At 49.5% G+C, this 21,658-nt stretch overlaps 1 protein-coding gene across 10 annotated transcripts in view; it reads left to right on the top strand.

Moving 5' to 3' along the window:
• LOC135911132 (nucleolar protein dao-5-like) overlaps positions 1 to 21,658 on the top strand; it is a 282,911-nt gene that overhangs the window by 209,710 nt on the left and 51,543 nt on the right. For all 10 annotated transcript variants that reach the window (XM_065443271.2, XM_065443270.1, XM_065443267.2 and 7 more), the window contains one exon: positions 16,497 to 16,608. The gene's annotated coding sequence lies outside the window, so the exon portion shown is untranslated. The remainder of the gene's footprint in view (positions 1 to 16,496; positions 16,609 to 21,658) is intronic.

Raw genomic sequence — 21,658 nt, 5'->3', positions numbered from 1 at the left:
GAAACATTACAAGTATTGCTATACGCCCAAACTCGTGCTCAGAAAATGTGCTCACGCATAATACGGGCAACACAGAATCTCGATGCGTGAAGACACGGCTGGTGCCCCATTATAGGATCATCGGGCCTGGCGTTTTACCGACGGCAAAGGAACTCAAGTCAGCAGCGCGCCGTATAATCGAACGACACGTTTCCCACGGACGCGCTTTATTTGCGCACGTCTCCTTGCCAATCTAGGTCGCCACTGCGTGCGTTATATTAGCCAATGGAAGACAGACGATCCCGCGATGTTTAGCGTAGCTCTGCATTCCCACGTAAACACTATTGACGGGCCGGCAATTGTCGTCCTAATTATTTTCTGCTTCGTCCTCTTCACGCTGAGTGCTATCACGCTGCGTCAGCAAAAGCACGAAGCATTGTGGAAGCTATCGAAAGCGTTAGCGAGTCAGATAAGTGACGTCACGAACGTTCGCGGACTCCTATGTGTGTGACCCGGTCGTTTGCTCTCCAGTACAGTGAACAGACGGCGGTGCGAGACCCTACATCATCGAGCGACATGCTGACGTCAAACTTTCAGCACAACAGCGTCTGTACAGATTCGGTTCGCCTCTGTGAAGCGAATCAGATCGAGAGCCGTAGTGCAGGAAATAAAAATTATGCAGATCCAACGCGCACGTTGAAATCTATGTTCCAGCATGTGTGTTGGGCCTCCATTATGTTTATTTTTGTTGAAGCAGTGTGCAAATAATCTCTAACGATATACCAAAATTTTCAATTTATTCGTACGTGTTTGCAACATGCCCGTGAGATGTGGCAAAATGAGGCAATCACTGCATGCCTCCCGACAAAGGGCAACGTCCCCGCGATAGTAAAATGGACAGTCAGTTGTCCTGCAAGAACGCCCACGGGAATACGATTAACACGATAGTATGCAGTATAATAGGCAGGATAATGTTGCAAGCATAAAATAAATATTTGCTCAAGGTGCACCGTATGGCAAGTGTACAAGTGGATGACGTGAAGGAACAATAGGGAATTTGATGCTGGAGGAGCAAGATGCATTTTCAGCAAGAACATCCACCGCATTACAGAAAACATATTGATTAGCATAATAAACAATATATTTGGCGGGTAACTACAGTTGGCTGCAATAAGCGACAACAATGCAATATGACATGACACAGTCGAAACTTGGCACTATTTTAGTTTGCGCATTGTCCGGAGGGCCTGTGCGCGCCGTGCGCAAACTTAAGGACGCTGCACTAATTTATTACGACCGCGAACACGCAGCAGACCGATGACAGGGCTAACGCAATTTATTCTAATGCTTAACTAGGGGAGCGTACTAGAGTGGGTGAATCGGCCTCTTATCTCGTGAGTAGCCGAAGGTTGTCAGTCGCCTCCTATACATTTCCCCCGAAGCAACGTATACCTTCTCAGTTTCTGCGCTTACTACTTTTCCCAAGATCGGCGCCGATTGCCAGTTATTTGGGTCGCGCCACTGTCGAACGTTCATTATCCGCAATCCAAGCATGGCACAGCCGCTTTGATGAGTACAGTGCAGATCGTGCCAGTACGCGTGAAACTCCGCGAGATTGCGTCCATACGCCTCCTTTCTTCGCCGTGTCTCCCCAAAAAATCTGTGCAGTATTACGAAAGCTATACGAAGCGAGCAGGCAGAGGCATGACTGTGTATTCGTACGGGACTAAATGTATACTGCCGGAGTTGTGTGCCACTTACTCTAGAAAACTCCCGAGTCCTTAGCGGGGCAGGCGATTCCGACTCATACGTTATCTTGCATTTAAAAGGTCTCCGCGAAACGTAGGCCCTGCGCAGGCTGTTTGCAATCCTCCTCCTAGTGTGTGCGTGCGTGTGGGATCTTTGGGAAAGCAAAGCTTTAGACACGTTTGTCTAACAGCTGCACTGTTTTCTTGTGATAAGACGCAAAGTTCTGCCACGTTGTTTCCCTTCAATTGAGATTGCATATTTGTAGCGTCGTCTCAAAACAGCGAAGGCATACATTGCTGAAGAACACACTAGACGTCGCCCCATGTAAGTTATATATATATATATATATATATATATATAGCTCTGTAAGTCATTCCTTGCCTCCCTATATAGTAGGTGGGTTTCTTTGCTTCTTTCTTTCTTTCTATCTCGAGACAACGATACCCTTCTAATACCTCAGCACATTTTCCTCCCAAATCATCATGCGCAGACGGCGGTTTATGCAAGGCCCTACGGGTACGCCTTGCTGCAGCCACAGCTGCGCGGTGTGAAAAACGCGGACCTTCGGGCAATCGAAAGCTCGGTTCTGGGTCATTCTCGTATTATTGTTATTATGTGTGTCTTTTCGCCGTCGTCGCCCCGGGCGGTCGCCGCGCGATACGCGAGCCCAAAGACGTCCTTCGCGAGTTCCGCACCTGGGCTGCTGAAGGACGAACGAGGCCGATTAATACGGGCGATAGAGCTGCAGCCAGACGCGCAGTTATATAGGAGGAAAAAGAAATGCCTTCGCCCTGGAAATGTGGCGAAGTCTGTGATTAAAAGACGCAGTCGTAGTTGAGGAGAGAATGAAATTGAAGAACACAAGGGAGAAGCGCGATTTAGGAGCCCGAGGTTATAAAAGGGCTGTGGGGAGGAAGCGCACCGCTTACGTTCTTTTTTCTCACGCTTGCCGATCAGTGTGTGTGTGTGTGTGTGTGTGCGTGTGTGTGCGTGTGTGTGCGTGTGTGTGCGTGTGTGTGTGTGTGTGTGTGTGTGTGTGTGTGTGTGTGTGTGTGTGTGTGTGTGTGTGTGTGTGTGTGTGTGTGTGTTGTGCGTGTGTCGGTGGGTGGGTGTGGGTGCATGCTTGCATAGTTTCAGCTTCTTTTTACACTTAAGTAGTGAACGATGAGCTCGATTGAATTAGGGTATTGGTAAAAGCTCTGTACAGTCTCCCTGTGCTGTCGGAGGAAAAGGCCCATGAAATGATAGGGATCTCGACACTTGGCGTGTACGTTCCGTTTCACCTATTGCTTTCGCTTTTGGCGTCGGCCTAATGCATTTTCTTCCGTTTTTGTGGCAAATTCAAGGAAAGAATCCTTCCGTGGTTTTCTTTTTCTTCGTGTGCGCGTAAATGGAGCAAGGGCGTCTCGAGTAGCTTCTGTGCACAGGCAGAGCGAGACTTGGCAAAGGAATTGTGCGTCTGACGCGCACGCTCCATCTCGACCACCTTCTCCATTAAAGCTGTCCCTACTGCGCGGCTGTAATTCAAATTCGGCAAAGAAGAAATAGAGGAAAGGCTCCCTGCGGAGGTATTATTCGCTTTATCTACATTCCCTGGAGGTCGAATTCACTCGGCAGTAAACGGGAAAACAAACGCAACGACAATGGCTTTACGCAGTATTCAATCCCCAACTCATTCGCGACCTCCTCTTAAAACGTCCTCGCAATTTTGATGAAAGCAGTTGTCACCGACTACCAAGAGAAAGAGGGAATGGCAAATGAAAGTCAGGGAGGTTAACCAGAGATTATATCCGGCTGGCTACTCTGTACCGGGGGAGGGGAAAATGATGCGATAGATTAATAATAATAATAATAATAATAATAATAATAATAATAATAATAATAATAATAATAATAATAATAATAATAATAATAATAATAATAATAATAATAATAATAATTATTATTATTATTATTTTGAACACATATATACATTTAACAGGAAATGGAAAATAGGAAGGATGGGAGGAAAGAGGAAAGAAAGAGCAACAGGACAGATCTAAAAGAATAAAGTAGAACACACAGTACAGATCACATACAGTAGGGCCAGTCACTGAAGGCCACGCAACTACAGAAGGGTAAATAGAACAAACAGTATCGACGCTACAATCGTGAACCTAAGTTAGTCCGGTGAAAGCAAAATAATATAACACACGCACACGCATGCACACGCATGCACACGCACGCACATACACGCACACGTACACACATCTGTTTCTGTAGGAGCTGTCATGCAGTCTGCGAAGGCGTCATATGGTGTTACGCACTGTCAACGCCCCACTAATACATTCTGTGTCACACAGTGGACAATCACATTTTGTCGCAAAGTCCGGCGTCATTCAAATAACGGAGCAGTGCCTTCATGGCGGTTCGCGCTGATGTTCGTGCATGGGCCAGTTTCCAAGAATGCTGTTTTCCGTTAGTGGGCGTTTGTCACTAACTACCAAATTACGCGAATGCATCGCCGGCTGCTTTGCACTTACGGAGTGGGAAGGGCGAGTACAAGGTGTTGACGCAGCTGCAGAAGATATAGGAGCACAAAAGATTTCTGCAAACACACTGTAAAAGGCGCGGCGAGCTCGTAAGCAACTTCTACTGCATATATGTATCACTGATGAACGAAGCAGTAAACTTGAAACCTTAAGACCGACCAGTTCCGACCGTGTCGTCGCGTACAGGAATGTTGACGCTACGAACGAAAGCTACGCTTAGGGTTTTGACAGTTTGGCGAAGAAGGTGATCGCGCTCTTGTATTAATAGCTACGGAATACTGAGAAAGCTGGATACAAACGAACCTGCTGTCCAGAAATCATGTCTAAATAAGGCTAAATAATCTTAGCAATGGTAAGAGTCCGATGGAGTGTGTGGCAAAATTAGAGCTCCTAGATACATAAGTGGAAAAAAATTAAATTAGGGGGTTTTACGTGCCAAAACCACGTTCTTATTTTGAGGCACTCCGTAGTGGGGGGATTCCGGAACAATTTTGACCACCTGGGGTTTTTTCTACATGCACCTAAATCTAAGCACAAGGGTGTTTTCGTATTTCGCACCCGTCGAAATGCGACCGCCGTGGCCTGGATTCGATCCCGCGACCTCGTGCTTAGCAGCCCAGCACCATAGCCACTAAGCAATCACGGCGGGTTACATAAGTTTTCAGAGAAAACCATTTAAGAGAAAACACAGCTCTGCTAAGATAAAAAAAAACATAAAGTTGCAGCTTCGCCCGTAATGCACAGAAACAGTGGCAAAGCACTCTGTAATTCCTGCGACGGACACAAGCGGCCCGGTGAAACCAATAATAATATACGCGAGAGTGAGACAATAAACCACGATTGTAAAAGAAAAAAATACTGGCTCTCCCGTAATCGGGAGTTGATGTAAGCATGACATGGCTACCGGCAAAGTAGATTGGTTGGAGTAATTACGATGATTACTCGCAACCATCTTGGAACCATCCGCGCCGCGCCGGCGTGGCGCCATCTCTCGAAGGAGGCGGCGCAAAACCCGCGCCGCAGAACTCGCGGACCGCTGGCGTTGAAAAGAGCACAGGCAACACTGTCTCAGCGCCAAAAGATGACAGTCAAGATTATGGTGCACTGTATATGCCTTTTGAACGTCGCTACTAGAAGTGACAAATTAAACTTCAGCGTATTAGAAGTTACAGCTTGAGTGATATTGTGAACAAACATTAAGAATGTAATGTTTGGGGTCGGGCATGAAATATATGGTAGCTGGCCCATGCCGTCGTCCAACTCATCCACGCTGAGGACGGTGTTGAAGGGCGAGACTTGTTCTCAACGAGAACGAGGGATACGGGATTTATTTACAGTATCTACATGAGAACGTTACGGTTCTTCGGTCTAGCATGACTGAAAGAGGAATGCACACCCAGCAGCCGCGCCACAGCTGCTTATAAACACTGTGTCCTCCATAGATCCCTAGGTGAGTGAAAACGGCCATTCAACTTTTGACCGATGGGAGCGTCCAAAGTCATCGTCGCCGACCCGCCTTTGAGGGGGAGTATTTACACACTCACTTCCGCACAGGTTTCACTAACCACACCGAGGTGAGAGGGTTCTCGCAGACACGGTGCTGCTCCGAGCAGGCGCCTCTTTATCCCAGAGTCGACTCCGCAGACAGTGGCCTCCGCGTCTGGCCATTGACCGACGACTTCTAAGCTGCGTGAGACGGCACCGCAAAGCATCTTCCAGGAGCGCCCCTGCTCCAAACAGACCGTGCCGGTGACGGCGCACACACCAACAATACTTGCTCGGCCGCGCGCCCCTAGACATAGCGGCGCTGTCGGGCTGGGGACTGACGTATTGTTGTCCTTTCAAAACGAGTCGCCGCCGCAGCCATGATGGCGCCGATGTCCTGTTGACTCGGTGCATCATTGTTTTCACAAAGTTAGACATCGCAGCGGGCCAGGCAGATTTCGTCCTTTCAAAGCGAGTCATCGCAGCAGACATCGTGGTGCCTTTCCGACGGTCGCTTCCCCGAAGATCGCCAGCCCCCGCCGGTCGAACGTAACAGGAAGAAATCGGAAGCAATCTTTTTTTCTTCCAGCTTGTTTGGGCAGTAACTAGCGTATGTAATGCAGTCTTGTACAGGGGGTTGGGGGCCAGAGACCGCATTTTCTTAAGCTTTGACTGGTTTTCCGGAGGATCTCGTTTTTCTCTCGCAACGATGCCCGGATGCTCTCGTTTCGTCCCATTCTCGTCTTGAGCGCGCGGGTAACGGCTCTGGATTTTGTGGCTCAAGGTCTCCCGAAGGTCGCCGACAACGGGAGCTAAACGCATTTCATGCTTAGAAGGCGCATTCGATATAGCGAAGCACTACGTTCGCACGTAATGCGAAATCGACGCTGCCTCTGCGGTCATCTTCGTGTGAGGCGCGGAAACGAATCGTCGCTGCCGCTAGACGCCCGAGCGTTGTGCGCATACAGTACGCAACGCCCATCGAGGCTAGCCCATCTACATTTCCGCGCATAAATATGCATGTAACCCCGAGCCTCCTCTTTATTATTTCATTCGCGTGCGCCATTTCGTATTTTTCCGATGTGAACGCGGGTTTTTTTGTTCCGCTGGGAACAGAGAATGCGCAGCCCTTCAGGCGCACGCGAGAGCGCGGCCGCTGCCGTCGCCAGAGGTCGACCGGGCCGAAACAACGTTCTGGTGTGCGTTTTCTTCTTTATATATGCGAGTCCGTATAGCACGCGCTAATTGCCGTGCATGTGGGTCACCGCTGATTGCGCCTCGCATTTCTGTAACGCGATTAAGTGTGAAAAAAAGACAAGCAAGCTGGACAACACCCAGCCCCGCTGCGGACACCAGCTTTCATTGGGACGGTGCAACCTTCACAGTGACCGCACACACAAGCCGTTTCAGTTCCCGACGATGAGCTATAGATTACTTTCGTGCCTGGTGTTAGTGTCAGGCTAGACTTGTAGACAACCGCTTTGACACACACTTCTTGTCGCTTTTTGCCGTTTTTAGAGAGCGTTATTTGCCAAGTAATGTTTGCAAACTTGGACACCTCAATTAATCTTGCAGTCCGAGAAACGTAGAGAAAGCAGAACCTGTCGACTTAACTTTCTTCTTTTTCCGGCCGGGACAACATGTGCCGATATGATTGATTGATTGATTGATTGATTGATTGATTGATTGATTGATTGATTGATTGATTGATTGTCCCAAAGTAACGCAGCGCGTCTATGAAAGACGTGCTATAGTGGAGGTCTTCAGATCAGTATCGAGCATATTTGACCATCTGTGGATTTACTTACGGGCCCCCAAAGCGCGGCACGTGAGCGCTTCTGCGTTATGGCCCCATCGGAGTGACATCGGAAAAACAGACAGACGATCATTTCATGCTATCTTGGAACGCCCGTGCGTGGCCGAATCTTCCGAGAGCCGAGCTCGCTCAGGAAGGAACCGTTTTCCCGAAGCGGAAGCGGGGGGCACAGAGGCCCACATTCGGTTGGCAGGCCGCGAGCGACCAGCTATAGCGCGCTGGACTTCCTCAGTTCGTGCCGCGCGGCACGCCGAAATTATTACGGGTGCGCGCACGCGAAAAGCACCGGCTTTGTGGGAATTCACGCGAAGAAAGAACTTCGGGCCAGCGCCTATTTTGGCCTGTCCTTTTTTTGTTCCCCCCACTCGCTCGATGTTCTGGGTAGCGGGTGCACACGCTGACCTAGGAAGCAAGAGCACACGCGTAAGGGCGGCTAGGCATACAACGCCGTGTTGTGCCTACGGCACTCCGAGCGGATGTAATATATAGTAGTGCGAGGATGACAAGATCGTGCCGTTACCCGACACGACAAGCAGTCGTTTCTTGGTGAAATCGTCCGCAGCCTCCATGGCGTTCGATATAGTGCTGCCGAGCTCCTCTTTTGTCGTCGAGAGGATGGCGAGAATTCGTTTTGTCAGGTGTCATAACGACAAAGTTACGACAATGTTTCGCACACCTTGCTGAACACGCTGGCCACCGCGATCACTGCATTGATTGAAAGCACGTCATGGTAGCGAAATAAGATAACGTGTCAGCTCGGCCGCTCCTTGAATCCTTGTTCATTTAATTATATGATCGCTGCTTGTATACAGGATGTCCCAGCTAACTTTAGCCAGAGTTTAACAATATGCGAATGCCACGTAGCTAATATTGTTTGCCGTCGCTTGGAGATATTCAAATATTTTTTTCCATTACGCGTAATTAGATAATTAGTCTTGAGTAATTAGTCAACATCTGAAACATTATAATTAGATGAAAAGCTTCAATGAGAAAATTGTAGAGCGACATGAAAAACTTCCGATACAGCTTTCTATTGCTCGATACGTGCTACATAAAAGTGTTTTTCGGAGCGTGAAAGAAGCCCGCAAATGCACGCAAAATTGCCGCGCGACTGGCCGCTCGAGGCAATTGTACTATATATTGAATATATTGAATATATATGTTGAATATATTGATTGAAGCAGCTGCGACCTGCTGCGGTATGGTATGGTATGAAGAACATTATTTAGGTCCTGAGGGATCAGTCTGGGACTGATGCGGGCCGCTCCCACGTCGGTACAGAGAGGCCGGGCCCCTCTGCCGTCACATGGGCCCTCTGAACAGCCCTGAGTTGGTCCGCCAGCACTTCACTTAGCAGCATCCGCTGCCACCACTGTTCACCTCGAGAACCACCACCGGCCAACGCCAAGCAGCGCCAAAGCATGTGTTCTAAATCCTGCTGCGGTGACCCAGCAGCGATGGTGATGCGCTGTTGAGCACGAGGTCCTGAGTTCGATTCCCGGCCCGATGGCGTGAAGCTGCACAATTTTACACGAGGTCCCGATACAGTCTTTGACTATGGGGCCTCCTCCTGCATACTAAATACTTGTAATTTGACCCAACTTCTAACAATAAATTCTGAATCTGAATTTGATGTAATCATAACCGCTGTATTTCCCAAGGAAACCACGAAAGCTCCACTGACTTTGTTTAGTGACCGCAACAATTTTTTCAAAAAGGTCTCTGTTGTGCTGCGTTGGCTACGCCATTACACCATGAAAAACATACAGCCCCTCTATACCTTTAGGTGATGGCACCCACATCCGCTTTCCGTCTCAGCAGCAGATGGTGCTCAAAGCATGGTGGCCATGATGTGTTTCCGGCGCTTTTGGTGCGCGAAAGCATAGCCTTCGAGATTATTTATTGTACTTCTGGGGGAGCCGTGTAGGGGTTGAAGGCCGGGCGTCGGGATGAAAACCCACAAACTTGGGAGGATTTATTCTACATTATGTACAGGGAGGTGAGCGTCAAGTATCAGACGTACAGACATTACGGGCCGGCAGCAACTCGGACGCTGCGGCCCGCTGCAAGAAGTTCGAGAGAGGTGAATCAGGGAATCAGGGCATGTCCCAGAATGCTCAGGTCTCTCTGGAAGGCTTCTTATAAGCCCTTCGAGCACTGCAAGTCACGTCATGTTTGACCAATGGGAGAGTCCACTCCGATGACGCCACTTGCAGCCAATGGTAGGCGCCCGTGTCGCGTGGCACACCTGTCGGGGCTCTCTGCGGTCTTGCCACGCAGACTGGCAATCACTTCTAGGCCGGAGAAGGAGGGGGGCTGCACCTGCTCCATTGTCCGACGCCCACCTGCAAATCCCGGCGACTCGGCTCCGCAGCGGTGGCAACAGCCTTCTTCAAAGACGAAGGGGGTCGAATGAGCTCCATTGCCCCAGGCCCCCTTCTAATCCCGGCGACGCACGAACTTGTTGCCTTAAACTTGTTTGCTCGGCCGCTTCTCTGGAATGCGCTTTCCTGTGTCTGCATTCCTCAATTAGCTGTGCTGCCACTCGAAGCGGTTTGGGGAACTCGAAGAAATCGCAGGAACCAGCTCCATATCTAACAGCTCGTCCTCGCCCCGGTTGTTCTGAATGGCCGGTGAAACCAATTCGCTGGCCATGAGGAACGCTGATAGAAGCTGCAGGGTACTGGGGTCGAGCCTCGTTTGACGAACTTCGGGATCCTAGGCCCTGGAGAACAAACGTCAAACAAACCAAACAACACAGCGCTGCACCACGCGTAAGCGCAGGCTCTTCACCCCTGACTCGCCAGGCTATTACTGAGTCAAAATCAACCCTGATCTTTTAGTTCCCCAATTTTGACAACAGTTCCAACCACCCTTCCAAACAGCTATCCATTTCTCCTCGATTGCCGACAAGACCAGAGTACTATTGTTGTTGCAAAACAAAAGGGTCGTTGACGATGCAAACAACAAATGAAAACAGCCGAACATAACTTAAGTGGCCTAACCACACGAACAGCATGTTTCCAATCTATCGCAGTGGCGTACTTATCGCACGTATTGGTGCCACTGAACAATCTGGTCAACCTCACAAGTACGTAATCACAAGCGCACTAGCCTTGTGGTCACTAAACAAAACGCGTACTTGCATTGTAGGCAAACTTTTCATTCACGCTTACTCACGTTTCTTTCCTGAAAGTCCTACAGGACACGTGACATAAACGAACAATTAAACTCGCGGGACTTACACACTCCGCAGAACCCTTAAAATAATGCGTCTTTTAATAACTCGTTCCACGCGTACTTATCAGAGAAGTCAGAATACGGCTGCCCTCCACACACGCTAGCAACCCAGTCATAAATCTGCTTCCTTCCGTCCACACAGGACACGCGCTAATGGAACTAAGAACGCTTCGCCGTGCAAATCATGCACTCACTGAAAACCTACGCGCTTAACCTTGCAAAATTCAACACTTAAAAAGAAAGAAGGTTAAATAAAACACACGCGCGTTACGATAGGCCTCTCAACAGTAACCTTGACCCTCAGGTTACTCACACACACAAAAAAAAAAGCCTATCTACTTATTAATGAGCATCTCGCGAGACTACTTGTTTACACAAACGCGTCTTTCAAATCTCGGAGCTTTTCTAACAAAACACAAACAGAGCTCATACCTTACACCTTGAAAGAAATCCTAGTCTCAAATCGCAAAAACTTTCCGATGCTCAAAAATAAAAAACAAGCTAACACGTTTTACTTCTACGGAAGGGCTCTTGGCCTCCATTTGCAAACGCTTACGTCTGACTCATACTTTGAGTCTAACCCGGGGTGGACGTGGTCTGAAAGCTACTCTGGCTGCCGAGAGACAACAAAAGGGCTGATTCACTATCAGCTCCCCCAAGACGTTACGGTCTACTGCCAATTTGCGTCCCCGCGCCCCGCTTTCAACACGAACTCGATTGACCGCGTCGCCACTCCCCACCTGGTCTCGTCCTGCCACCTTGCGTTTCTTCGAACTGCACGCTGAGCTGTGAAAAGAACTACGGAACGACGAGGAGCTTAACTGCCTCGTGCCCTTTGTCCGCGTCCGTGCAGAACATTCTTCGCGGTCCCCCTTTGACCTGTGGCTCGACCATTCTGGATGCGTCAACATCGTCCTTGACGACCGCACCTTTTTCCTCGCGCCCTGCCCATTCGGGTTTCTCGCCATCTTTGGCGGCGCTACATTAATTACCGACTTTCGGTCTTTAACGCGCTTCTTTTTACGGCGCTTTCTCTTCGCACTCACTTTCATGTCGCCTCGTGCTTCGTGCTGGCCGGTACACATTTCGTCGGCCCGGATCGGCCTCTTACCCGCATAGTCTGAGTGATTTACATTTAAATCTACTCTCACTTTGCCTCGACTGGCGGACAGCTCAACCGACTCTGGCACAATGCAGCAGGCTTTACTCGAGTAAGACAACTCGCACTCTTGCGAACTGCCCTCTGCTACATTGCCCAGCTCACGCTGTGCATCGGCACACAGCCCGTCGGTATCGATCGCTGTCTCACGCGCACAGTCCGAATGATTAATAACTGAATCATCCCTCTCTAGGCTACCTAGACTGGCGGAGAGCCGCACCGATCCCTGAACAATGCAGTTGTTCTCTCGTGGACTACGGAGCTCGCCATCCCGAGAACTACTCTCAACTGCATCGTCCAGCTCGCACCTCACTTCTGCACGGACATCTGACCTGACATGGGTGCTCGCGTCTGTCGCGTCAACAGTACCCTTTTCTTCGCTAGCAACCTCGCTAACATTACCAGCGACGCACACACGCGGTAACTGTGCCAATTTGTTCGCAGCTGGCCTAGCTGTCTCCACAGTCATCTGTTGGCACAGCACCTCGTCGCTCTCACTACGGCCTTTAACGGCCTCTGTTGCCACTAAGGCATCGTTAGCAGCTAGCCTTTTCCCTTCACCTATCAATCTGCAGCCAATCTCACAGGCACTACTCTTTTCGTCGGCTTCTGGCGAAAATCTGCTCGATGCTGCCTCATTCTTTCGCTCTGTACTACCTACAGAATTCTCAGACAGCCGTTGTCTCTGTGCCAATAACTGATCACAATCCTGTATCTCTTTGATCAGTGCTGCCTTCTCTCTCTCATACTTTTGCTCTCGCTCACGTTCGCGTTCATTCTCACGTACGTGACGCTGACACCTCAGAGTAAGTTCTTGAAGCTCCTGCTTCCGTTCATTCTCGCGTTCTTCACGCTGACGCTCACTCCTAAGCTCACGACGCTCTCGCAAACGTACACGACGCACACGCTCCCGTGGCTCCTGTATCACCTCCCAAGCAAGCGCAATGCTTTTGTCATCATTGCCACTATCATTAATCGCCTTTATGATAGCTGGCGTTTCCATCCGTTCGTCCGCCTCAACTCCCAAATCGTCGCACACCAACAACAAGTCTAACCTCGTCAACCTTCTAAGATCCATGGCAGCTGCCCCGACAGGTGGTTAAAACTGTTTTCCTTAATTAATTTGTGCAAATACACAGTGCAACAAACTCCCGATTCCCAGAACTATCAAAATTGAACACACAACCTTTGAGTCTGGCGAATCATAAGGAAAAAAACCACGCGCTCACTTACGGTTGCAGCACCCTGCCATCCGGTTCATTTGTCCGCTGTTCCCGGTTCCTTCCGGACTCCCTGGGTCGAAGGCTCGCTCCTTCTTCGATACTCCCAGTCTCTTCGGACCTTTTTCGACGAAGGCTCTCTCTTCTTCGCTCTTCCCGGTTCCTTATGATCTCTCTCGACGAAGGTTGATCCGTAGCGCTGCCACCAGCTGATGCGTTCGGAGGCGATCCTACCGCTGCCAACCAGATGTAGGGGTTGGAGGGACGGGACGTCGCGGATGAAAACCCAAACTTGGGAGGGTTTATTCTACATTATATACAAGGAGGTGAGCGACAATTAACAGGCGTCGTACAGACATTACGGGCCGGCAGCAACTCGGACGCTGCGGCCCGCTGCAAGAGGTTCGAGAGAGGTGAATCAGGGAATCAGGGCATGTCCCAGAATGCTCAGGTCTCTCTGGAAGGCTTCTTATAAGCCCTTCGAGCACTGCAAGTCACGTCATGTTTGACCAATGGGAGAGTCCACTCCGATGACGCCACTTGCAGCCAATGGTAGGCGCCCGTGTCGCGTGGCACACCTGTCGGGGCTCTCTGCGGTCTTGCCACGCAGACTGGCAATCACTTCTAGGCCGGAGAAGGAGGGGGGCTGCACCTGCTCCATTGTCCGACGCCCACCTGCAAATCCCGGCGACTCGGCTCCGCAGCGGTGGCAACAGCCTTCTTCAAAGACGAAGGGGGTCGAATGAGCTCCATTGCCCCAGGCCCCCTTCTAATCCCGGCGACGCACGAACTTGTTGCCTTAAACTTGTTTGCTCGGCCGCTTCTCTGGAATGCGCTTTCCTGTGTCTGCATTCCTCAATTAGCTGTGCTGCCACTCGAAGCGGTTTGGGGAACTCGAAGAAATCGCAGGAACCAGCTCCATATCTAACAGCCGTCGCTCAAGGGTGCAACGTGGTAACCACTTGTTGTGCTTGCAATGTAGCGAAAGCTATGGGGCAGTTCGCGCTAACCCTGGTCCAGCTAATCGGCTGAGCCGATTCCGAAGAGGTTCGTGCCCCAGGTCCAGCGCTTCAGATTTAATACTGTTTCGTATTGCAATTGGCTAGTGAATTATCATCCCATCCCTGACCATTGTTACGAATGGAAATTTGCTTCGCGAATCGGTGCACGAACTGCTGACGCCCGTAGCAAGTTCCCCGGCGTTTTGCGGCTTTGCTGTTGCAGGGTATATACCGTAAATCGCATAGTAATCGATGGAGGTCACATGGTCTATAGGCTAACATTGAGTCCCGAAGGAGGCGCTTATCCCGGGCGGAGCAATTACCTACCGTGCGCTGGCTTGTACGCCAGCCCGAACTCGCCTCGCGCGTCAGAAGCACCCCGACTAACGCCGTATCCAAGCCCAGGTGCATTCATTACGCCCGGCTATGCTCTGCTACCTGCCTGTCCGCATGGATGCGCGAGCATGTTTCAGGGTTTGTGAAACGTGTACGGCGCGCGGGAACGAACGCACGCCTCTATATATAGGTGAGAATCTTCTCCCGGAGCTGCAGTATTTGTGCACCCGTGGGCGGAGTAGGCCACGAGGTGATGTTGCGGCCTAGGAAAGGAATATCAATTGAAGCGTGAACCCATTGTACCGCGGAAGACCGTGACCACGTCACGCCAAGAGCGACTCGATGTCTAGGGGGGGGGGGGGCAGGAATCTAACACGCGGTTTCTCAGGGAGCGCATAGCACCCAGACACGTTGTCCGAGCGCGTGCGTGTTTTTGCGGCGGCGTTTCACGGTTGTCTGATAATTGAGGTCAGCGCCATGGGAGCTCGCCGGTGCTATCACAATTTCTGGTGCGTGCGAGCTTGATCGTACGTTTGCGTATACAATGTACGCAGGTATGCATGCATACACGCGTGTGTATGCGTATATATAGGCACTTTCTCTTCGTACAATTCTTAGCGGTGCCCCCCTCTTCCAAAGTTTCGTCATATTTATTTTGTTTGGCTGATTAAATAATTCGTCGGTTGGGCTTTGAGGCCAGCCGGAGCTTCCTTATCGAGCGAAAACGACAAACCCGCAGTAACTTCACTGTTTGGCATTCACTTTTCTATAGTGCATTCATCTAGCTCCGTTATAATTTGCTTTTGTCCTGGCTTGCGTTTCTTCTTTTCTGTGAATACCATACGCGAGGTTGCTCGACAGCGTATGTTCCTATAAGTACGTATTCTGCATTTCCAATATTGCCGCAGCTTCAGACGAGCAATAGCAGTATGCGTGAATGAATGCTCGATTCTAGAAAATCTAATTTAATATATATATATATATATATATATATATATATATATATATATATATATATATATATATATATATATATATATATATATATATATATATATATATATATATATATATATAATGTGATTTGGCGTGTTCCGCATTTGGTGCCGGCTTTTGTTACTCCATATTACCAAAAGTGACTGATCGTTTGATTGACTGATTGGGCGATTTAACGGGCCCGGGCGACACGTACGGTGTTGTAGGACTTCAGATTAATTTCGACCTCACGTTTGTTTTTTTATTGCACCCTAAGTACGCTATACACGATCGTTTCTGCATTCAGCCTCCGCGGCCTGGAGCCAGACCCGCAACCTCGCGCTTGGCAGCAGAACTGATACACGGCGGGGCGTATGCGTACCTGATATGGCGAAGTTCCAATTAAGCCTGTGGGGCCCCCAATTTCACCCAGGCCTACGCGGCATGGGTTCGAATCGAACTGCGGTTTCCTTTATTCTGCCCCGGGGTTCCTGCAGACGGACAGTTGTGGGACATCCGTAACACTTATGAACCTTTGATGCTTTTCTGTTGCTGCTTGTTCGACTTGCTTGCCGATATTGATGTGTTTGTTTGATTCCAGTGTACCTTAGTTATCTTTTATGTTTTCGCACTGCAGACTTGATACTTTCCACTGGTTTTGATTGAGATGTTCTATTAATGTGTTCTCACGGCTCGTTGTTAGGCAAACGAGCTATTCTGTTATGTATAGTCTCTGCTGCTTGGACCAGAGCTATGGCTCGCAGTATTTGGAAATAATAGGAAAAGATCCACCGATTAACGAATCCGCAGCGGTTGGCGCTGTCAAGAGAAAGCAAAAGACTACTTGACGAAATAAAAGTAACGATACAGAAGAGTGTGAAACAAGTGCGAGTCCGTGTCTAAAACCGCCGCTTTCGCTGTTCTTCAAAACACGCTTTCGTCGCGCAACAAGCTGCCTTCGCTGAGCACTCACGGCCCCCTTCTCTCCGTGCTTCTTCCGCGCAGGTCTCGCGCTGCCTCGCGGCCCCTGACACACCGTGACCGCGGCGGGGTACAACACGATGCGACCTCGGTCGCCGGCGGAAGCGGCGTTTCTCCTCTGAAGACCTCCGACCAGGTGAGTCTCCCACCCCCTGTCTGCGACCACCGCGGCGCGCCTCTCCGGGCCTGTTCGCTTGGGGTTGCTCTTTCTTTAGGGTCACTGAAGTCTTCCTGAAGGTCGTCGTTTACATATATATATAAAAAAAAATGTTGTGTTTACTACTTAGTTAAAATTGTAGGTGTCACGGCAATCACTATCTTAGTATAACTGCTGTTGGCAAACGGCAGAGTTAGTAACATTACTTACTAAACAAAGTAGTCACTGTTACTAATGGGTCTCCACTAACGATGTCAAATGCCATATTGACATATATATATCATAAGGAGCCAGCAAGGACAACATAGGGGAAGTTATAGTTCCTAATTGATTTAAAGAAATGATAGATAAATAGAAATGAAAGTATGGGAAAAATAACTGGCCGCAGGTGGGATATATATAACGCAGTGCATATGCGTTATAGGATATACCTTTTGCATCCGATGTTGCTAACTGCGTTTGAAATGGTTAGCTCAGGCGCATTAGCAACAGTGACTACCTTGTTTAGGCAGTTAGGTTACTAGCTCTATACCGTTACCGACTGTAGTTATACGGAAGAAGTGAATGTTGGGACAGCTAGGTAGAAGTTACAACGATCTTTATTTTTAAGAGTGCTGTGTGAAATGCTTCGATCGTTTGGGAATGAAGTCTTCCGTGTGTAGAGAGAGAGAAAGCTAGGAGAGTGTAGGAGGCGGGAGGGGGGTACGTGCTTACGCCCATGCTGTGCGTTTGACTGGGTACTTCTCACTTTTCTGCTTGCCTGCCTCGTGAGCTGAAAGCTCGCAAATGCTTTCTTTTTGTATTCCGGTTATGTCGTTGAACTATAATTTGCTAGCGCAATCTAATCATAGCATTGTGGACGCATTTTTCCAATGACGTGTACTCCTTCGGCCCGGTCGACGAAGCATTTCGTCGTAGATTATTCGAATGCGAATTCCAGAGTCCTCGACAGTGTATATGCTACGAAATTTTAAGAGAAACGGCAACGACAACGTCGCGCATACAGTGCTCATCTTTCTACTGCAACACTCCAGGTGCTAAGCGATGTTCCTGTGTTGTCATGTTTTGTTTGTAGCGGCAGCCGTCTTTAGATGTACGCACAACGAACAAACTATTGCAGTCTCCGCCTGCACGCTTTAGTTTTCTTTCTTCATTTCGGGCTTTTCACCCGGCGTACGGGGATCGTCGTTTCGAGTTTGCGAAAGAACACGGAAGAAGAACTGTCGATTGCTGGCGCTCGCCCGACGGCTTTCGCGACAGCGCGTCGAATGGACAAAAAAAAAAAAAAGTTTCGGCGATGGCGAGTTGAATGCGGCGCGACATGCGTGAAATGGGAATTCGAAAGTCAAAGTCCTCGATGTCTGTCTTCTCGGTGTGGCCCTCTGCCATTCCTCCTGAATGCCGAACACAGCTTCGATCGGCTGAGGCCTGCGCTGCTCGGCTCTGCTTGTAACAAAGGCGCTCAGTGCTGAAGCCGAGGTCGCAGTTACGACGTTGCTAAAAAAATTGAGGCAGAACGCATCCATTAGGGTTGTTTATCGTCATTTATGCGATTAGCATTTAAGAGATAGCTGAAATAGCCACGGCCGAAACGCATCATGTAAGAGCCGTATACTGCAGCCTTCGCGAATCTGCGAATCTTCGCGAATACTGCAGCCTTCGTGAAGCCCGCGCTTCGATTGATGGATGGATGCTCTGAGCGTCCCCTTTGAAATAAAGTGGTGGGTAGCGCCACCAAGCTCTTGTGCACATTTTTCCTACTGTCCTACCTATATCTCTGAGAAAACACACAAAGAATTCCCACCACGCGGCGCCGCCTAGCAGTGCACGCGCGAAGTCTCCCCCGTTTGGTGCGGCCTCCGAGATTGCACAGTGTTCCAAATATTTTTTTTTATTTTATTAGAAAGCCCGCCAGAGTGAAGAAGCTAGGAACACGATACAATCTGCAACGTGGGAGAGAAATATAGGATAAAAAGTCTCACTGTTCTAGTGTCTGTGTTTCGCACGCGTGCGTTGCCGTACCACGAATCCCTACAAACTTGAAAGAAAAAAAAGAAATATTTTTTTCCAGCATAGTGTAATACAATATCGCTGACAGTATTATCTGGGCCATAACAGCCTGTGCGACTGGGTTTGGATCCTTAACATAAGCCAGCACAAATTGCAATCCAAGCTTGCTCAGGGTTCTGTCGCTCTAGACTTGAATCGCATTATCCAATCAAGACCATGCATGAACAACATCGTTGGTCGCAAGAGCGCACCGTCGTCGTACAAGCCACGTTACCACATTCCCGTCGGTGCAGGCACGAACACCTCGTTATGTTTGTTTGAGCGCTAAGTAATAACCGCTTAAGGCGTAATATTGCGCGTTAAATTTGGTGAGTGAGTCCTATCTGTCATGCAAAGTGAGCTGTACGACAGACGCCCTCGAATTGTCCCCCATCACCGCTACGTCGTTTCTTGCTACACGGCATCGCTGGGTTGACGGCGCTGCCCGCCATATGTGCGCTGTGGACGAGTGATCAGCTCAAATTACGCGGACTCTCGCTTTTGTCCGCTGCATGCGGGCCCATTATACGACGCCGTTTAGTGCACCGCGCGCTGTCAGAATGCGCCGGACGCAGCTTGCTTTACAGCGTCACGCTAAGCGGCGGCTCTCCACAACTTGTCCCCTTCGGAAGAGCCGCCGTCTTCTATTGTGCGCCGTGCATCATCAAGTTATTTGCCGCGCTCGAATTTGAACAGCAGCAGCGCCAGCAAGGCTGAGGTTATGCCCCGCCGAAACACGAACGTTCAGAAGATCGTCTTATTACTTGGCGCAGCGGTCGTTGTTGTTTTTACGTTTCACATGCAGTGCAGAGGGTTAAAAGGGCGAGGAAGACCGTGGGAACGGGCGCGCTCCGCGAGAGCATCCGATGACGATTTACTCGCTCGGCGGCCGAGCTATCTTGAGCTCACTATTTTTAACGCTCAGATGCCTCGTTGCTATAGGTTTGCCAGCAGAAACTAACAAAAATGTGTAACATTTTGTGTGCACTGCTGGCAGTGCAGACAGTGGTCTGGAAGGCTGCGTGCTCGTTGCGGCCACAGTGAGGAGAGAGAAAGGGAGAGTTGAAAGAAAGGCAGGGATGTTATAGCCAGAAAAAAAAAAATCCGGTTTGATACTGTACATTGGCGGGGGTTGGGGGGCGCGGGGAAGGGGGGGGGGACGTAGAATAAAAGGAAATACAGAAACACGCGCATGCATCCAATCACTGCATTTCACAGCACGATAACCGTAATAACTGCAACAGTGCTTTCGTAGCCTTTTGGTGCAATGGCTTGTGAAGTCGGTATTTTAATGTGATTTGTTCTGACAACGGCCACAGTATGTTTATGAAGCGCTTAAACGCTGTTGTTCTATCGTAGTGTTGCGTGGTGACACGTCGCGAACGCAAACCACCACGCACAACGGAGATCGCACTTCAATTTTTTGTTGTCTACGTGCACATTTCCGTCTCTTCTGCATGCCTATAGCATCGTCGTCAGTCTCTTACACAAACCTTTCTGCGCTATCCGCCATTTGTGACCTCACTGACAGAAATGTTTGGTATCTTGTACTTACTATAGACACAGTCGCGACATTAGAGGACAGTTTTTCGTTATGGCACCAATTATTTCAACGATTTATGCAACTGGGTGTAGCCAGAACCCCCTAGACTACCCACACAACACTATTTTTCGTCGGCAATTTGAAGGAACTGTTGCTCGGTTTTCCTCAGAGTACAAGTCGACGAGAGATTTATGTGCAGACATGCACGACAAGCGGCATCTGAGTATCGTGCACAGAGGGAGAAGGGGGCAACTGAGTGTTGCAATGTTCCAGCGACGGCTCCGTAAGTATACTATCTTGGTAAGTAGGGCAGTACTGTTAAGCACTACCCTCCTTACGCTGACAAAACACACCACAGCTGTCCTCCTCGATTAATGGAAGCACGGAACTGGACTGGATCAATGCTCCAATAAAGACGATTTACTTTATAACGCGACAACAAAATTATTGCGAAGGACATTGTCAGCTGACCTTGCCCCTCACGTTCGCCTCTCGCGTTACACCTTGTGTCGCATCAGTAAAGGTACTACTATATGCATTAAGAATGATCAGCCCGACTGAACGTAATCTTTCGCATCAGGACAGGAGACGCCATTAACTCACGACGCCTACACTTTCACGATGGTCTCGGATTCTGTTCGTTTGCGGATACGCAACAAATTAAACGACTGAAGTCGAGTAAACGCACAAGGTCCTGGGTTCGATCCCGGCCTCACCGGCTTCATTCCGATTGGTCTGAATGCAAAAACGCTCATGTACCGTGCATCATGTGCACGTAAAAGAGTAACTCTGAGTGCTCAAAATTTATCCGGAGTCCCTCACTATGGTTTCCCTCGTAATCCACTCTGAAGAAGTTTCGGTACTTTAAACGTCCTGAAACCTTAACTGAACTTTATTCGAAATTTTAATTTGAACTCTCGTCATTGTATGATCCTAAGTGATGTGGCGAAGGCGTACGGCGTAAGTTACGCATCGCATGCATGCAAAGCGGCTAACTGTTCGTTCCGGCGATTGCCTCGTTTGCGGAAGAGGCCTCCAAGATAATGGAATAACCGAACGCAGCGCAGCGTAGCGAGGCAAGTGATGTCAGTAATGCGTAACGGTTGTACACGGTTTACGTTATTACACACCTTCACGTCGGCGTCTCGCTCGCCTCTGTATTTAGCGCGTGCTTTCAGTACGGTCACGTTATGTCTCGATCGTCTCACGCGGCTTGATCCGCGAAGCAAAGAACAAGAAGGTCGCTTTCAGGCAAGAAGGCGTCAGTGCCACGCCGCTTACAAACCGTGGCGGTGGCCGCAGCGACGGCGCAGAGACGTGGGAAACGTCACGTGATCCCACTTTCGGGGCAGCGGGCCCTGTCGAAATTCTCCCGTTAAGAACTGCGTGCGCCTGTCTGTCTCAGCGTAAATGGCACGTTCGTGTATTGTTCCTGTG

Source organism: Dermacentor albipictus, chromosome 9 (assembly GCF_038994185.2).
Source record: "Dermacentor albipictus isolate Rhodes 1998 colony chromosome 9, USDA_Dalb.pri_finalv2, whole genome shotgun sequence".
Taxonomy (NCBI): domain Eukaryota; kingdom Metazoa; phylum Arthropoda; class Arachnida; order Ixodida; family Ixodidae; genus Dermacentor; species Dermacentor albipictus.
Note: the sequence above shows the minus strand (reverse complement) of the source record. Positions and strands in the feature narration are given on the sequence as shown.